Source organism: Corylus avellana, chromosome 5 (assembly GCF_965113065.1).
Source record: "Corylus avellana chromosome 5, dhCorAvel1.hap1.2, whole genome shotgun sequence".
In the NCBI taxonomy this organism is placed as follows: Eukaryota; Viridiplantae; Streptophyta; class Magnoliopsida; order Fagales; family Betulaceae; genus Corylus; species Corylus avellana.
The window spans coordinates 25,357,699-25,362,509 of record NC_142494.1 but is presented as its reverse complement, the minus strand read 5'-3'; positions in this window follow the sequence as shown (position 1 = coordinate 25,362,509).

Sequence of the window (4,811 nt, the reverse complement as noted above, 5' to 3'; positions counted from 1 at the left end):
TTCAACTACCTATAATCAGAAGTTGTTTTTCTATGTATACATATTTGGGTTATTGTGCCATCTATGAATAATGAAGTTGGGGACTAGAACCTAGACCAATGCCCCACAGCATGCCCAACCTACAATCAAATATGTTTGTTGTAATAAAACCCAGGAAAAGATCTGAAGAAAATGTAAAACAAGATAATTCATTCCTGACACCAACAACAAAAAAAAAATTGGAAAGAAAATATGAGCATTACAATAATGTTAATGCCCTAAACGTTATCTAATTATTTTATTATTTTACTTTTATCTTCTCTCTTCATCTCTCTCCTTTGGTTGCTCAAAGCTCATCTCAGCTGCACCGTAACTCCTCCCAACAAATTTAAAGCAGCATAAAACAACACACAAAGATGCAAAATTTGACACCACTTTGCCCAACATCTTTGAAAAGCTTTACATCATCAAAGATTAAAGTTAAACCAGCCCCCAAAATTGACTTAAATTCCTTACTTTCTCTCAGCTGAAAGAAAATCCCAAACACAAACCATCAGGCCTGAAGAACACTACCCAAAACCCAACGCACCCTCCACCTCTCATAAACACACAAAAATCCACGAGAACACCCCCCCCCCCCCCCCCCCCCCCCCCTCCCCCCCAAAAATTTCTCAATCCCAACCCTGCATTGCTTTAAAAAATATTTACATAAACCCAAATACATATTTCTCTCTCTCTCTCTCCTATGAAACATCGTCAAGACTTCGAAATCTAGAGCTTAAGGAAACTCCAGTTGTGGTTCTGTGTGACCATTTAGGGGAAAGGAAGAGAAGGGGGAGGGATTGTGGGGGCGGTGAGTGAAGAGAGAGGAGATAAAGAAAACATTAAAAATAATTTTTTAATAAAAATAGAGAGTTAAATAGATATTCTACTGGAGTTTGCATTGAAAAGCTGTTAAAGTAATGATTGAGCGATTAAATTTACCTCTTCCTATCAGCTTAAACTTTTAGGATAACTGGTGATTTAACAAAAGCTAGTAGTTAAAATAGAAAAATGTCTATTTTGAGTAACTAAAATAGATAGTGTTGTTGGAGATGCTCTTATAAGAGAATTAAATAAAATTTTGTGGTAACTTCACTTACACCTGAAATATCATACATTTTGCAAATACCTCTTCACAGTTTAACAACTCACTTTGGTGTATCGATCTTTTGATTGACCCAAAATGACGGGTAGCCAAGGCGACCCACAATGTGTCACCATATATATATATAAGGGTAAATTTGAAATTTTAAAAATTTAAGGAGTATGAAGGTTTTTTTACCCCTTCGACTGTTTGATTTAATCCCAATATCTGGGGGGGGGGGGGGGGGGGGTAATTGAAAAAAAATCAAAAGATTGATATACCAAAGTGAGAGTTTTTAAACTTTAAGAAAGTGTTTGCAAAAAACGTGACATTTCAGGGCCAAATGAAGTTATCCCTAAAATTTTTGTACAATTATATTTAATATTTTTATGTTGTGAATGAAAACAGTTTGAATTGAAGTTGTAGTTGGGCGAGTTAATTAATTGTATCTGTGTATATGTAATACTAGATGGGCATTACAATTAGTTTCATGGTATTTAGTTTCACCAATAAAGAATAATATTTAATTAAAAGAGATAAATATTTAGAGAATTTTGATATTTAGCGATTTTGAAAGGTGACTAGATAAATCAACAAAAGTACCTTTATTTATTTATTTTAATTTTTTTTACTTTTTAGAGTTAAATGTAAACATTTTTTTTAATAGGTACTTAATCTTGGAAATTGACAGTTGCAAATTGACTTGTCTCTTTTATTTATTTATAAGTACATCAACGAAGAAACTACAACAAAGGGCTCGGCAAACGACCACATCAATGTATGTAAACAAAAATAAAAATAAAATTTTTTAAATAAATGATGCAGCCTTATTAATTCTTGGTAATAAGACCGAGAAACTTGGCCACCAATTAAAGTGGTTGGACAAGGTACACCAGAGATAGCACAACCAAGAGAATTGCAACAACATACCTAAAGGAGAATCACAACAACAGAGGAGATACTGATGAATGTTGAATCAAAGCCAATGATAGGAGATACTAGAATGAAGTCCAAAGAACATTGCAAAACAATCTGCAATTAGATCCAGTCATAGGGGGGAAACAAGAAAATTTTGTTTGGGGTGGCCAAAACTAAAGGTTGATTTGGGTTTGTAGTTTCAAAAAGTGCGATTAAAAAATAACGATTTTAAAATTTGCGATTTGACAACACAAATTTTTAAAATATAGTTGAGTGTTTGGTAAAATCATAATTTCATCTTTATGATCGCAGTTTAGTTTTTAAAATAGTGTATTGTCTGCAATGTGAAAACTTAGTTATTTTTATGTTCTTAAATCATATTATTATTTTTTTAAACGCACTCCCAAATAATGTACTTTTTATGTTTTAATTTAAAAATCAGCACTCTCAAACACACACTAAAGACAAGAAGTCTTTTTTTTTTTTTCCTAAGCATATTGGGAAAGGGTTACAAGTGATCAAAACACCGAAAATGGGTGGACTCCCCTACAATAGACCCAAACACAAAAATAAACAGTGCAAGTAACCAGAACAAAGTAGAAAATGGGCCAAATAATTAGCCCGATCCTCTCCAAAGGACCGCATAAAGCGGTTTAAAAAGCAAAAGAAATGTAGGAAGAGTCATAAACCTCATAAGGTTTCAAGAAGTCATTTCTCTTTGAAGTTCTTTAATATCTCTCTTTTTAATAATAGAAGGATGCATGACAAGTACAGAGATAAAGATATTAAAATTTGAATACTTTAGTAGAATAAGAGAAAATTATATTTTATCCTCTTAAAGTTTGGAGTGATTTGCAATTCGACCTCCAAAGTTTCAATTTTGACAATTCATCCCCCAAAGTTTCAAATTTTTGCAATTTGACAAATTGTATCCAAAACTTTTCATACTGTCCATAATTTTTTATTTTTTATAAAAAAATTTTTTAAAAAAATCGGAGCCACCCATTTAGCCATCTAGCCATTTTTGCACCTCCAAATTTGTTTTTTTGTTTTTTTTTTTTTTTTTATAAAAAATTTAAAAAAAAAAATTAGGTGCAATACGTGAATTTTGAGATAATATTAGTCAAATTTTTATAAGGGTTAAATACCTAATACCCCATGTGGTTTAGGAACTTTATTTTTACTCCCCTTGAGTTTCATTTTTATCACAGGACCCCCCTGGGGTTTTGATAAAGGACCAACTTAGTCCATCCGTAAGTTGACCGTTAAGACTGACACGTGGACCAATCAGATGTTGTCAGTCTTAACGGTCAATTAACGGATGAACTAAGTTGGTCCTTTATCAAAACTCCAGGGGGGTCCTGTGATAAAAATGAAACCTCAGAGGGTAAAAATAAAGTTCCTCAACCCATGGGGTATTAGGTATTTAACCCTTATAAAAATTTAAAACTTTACGAGGTGAATTGACAAAAGTAGAATTTTGGAGGCCGAATTATAAATCCTCCCAAATTTTAAGGAGTAAAATATAATTTTCGCTAAAATAAAGATTTGGGGCACACTAGTGGGAACCGGGATGTTCCCCCTTGGAATAAGTAGGAGCAAAAACATAGCTAAAAAAAAAAAGTACGAGTAAAAATGTGAGTTTGATGGGTGGGCCTCATTGGGCTAGTGATGAGCCATGAGTGGTATCAGTCAGAGAGAGCCAAAATTGGAAAATGTAATTAATTTTCCGTATTTGGGCCCACCTCTATTTCTATATTATTAATCAAATCAATCGTGTCAAATTTTATTGAAATTTGTGTAACAAAAGAAAGGAGAATGGTGGCAGAGCCTGGTAAAATCCAGACCTACATCACATCAATCGTGCCAAATTTTATTAAAGTTTGTGTAACAAAGGAAAGGGTACTGGTGGCAGAGCCTGGTCGGATCCAGAGCTGCTTGAGGCAAAATAATAGCTTCGTTTGGCCAGGGGAGGGCCAGCACTCTAGCTGGAACGGTACTGTTTTAGCTACAGTACGGGGCTGACATTTTCAGCTTTTTCAATTTTTTTTTTTTTTTTTTTTTAAGCAAAAAATTAAAAAAAATAAAAAATAAAAAATAAAAAACAGAAAACAGAGGGGAAAGATGGGGTGGTTCCAGCCACCCCTTGGCCAAAATGGGGTGGCCGGACCACCCCATTTTTGGCCAAGGGGGTGGCCCCTGGCCGATCTGGGGGTGGTTCGACCACCCCCAGATCGACCAGCCAGGGGGTGGCTCCAGCCACCCCCTTGGCCAAAAATGGGGTGGTCCGGCCACCCCATTTTGGCCAAGGGGTGGCTGGAACCACCCCATCTTTTCCCTCTGTTTTCTTTTTTTTTTTTTTTTTTTTTTTTTAATATTTTGCTTAAAAAAAAAAAAAAATTTTGAAAAAGCTGAAAATGTCAGCTCCGCACTGTAGCTGGAACAGTACCGTTCCAGCTACAGTGCTGGCCCTCCCCTTGCCAAACGAAGCTAATGAAATTGGAGCAGGTGTAGTGCAGCAATATAAGGGGCTTTTTTTTATTATTATTTTTATTATTTTTTTTTACATAAATATTTACTTATAAAATAAAAGGATAAATATAAAATTGGGTTTGTGGTTAATCGAAATTACAAATTGTTATATGTAGTATAAAAATTAATTCAGAGGTCCTTAGGGTAGACTCAAATAACAATTTGGTTCATGCACTCAAATTCGGTCAAAATACTTAACAATTCTGTTTGTGTGCCACGTCAGTACCAATAAAATGATGAGACATGTTACTTTAAA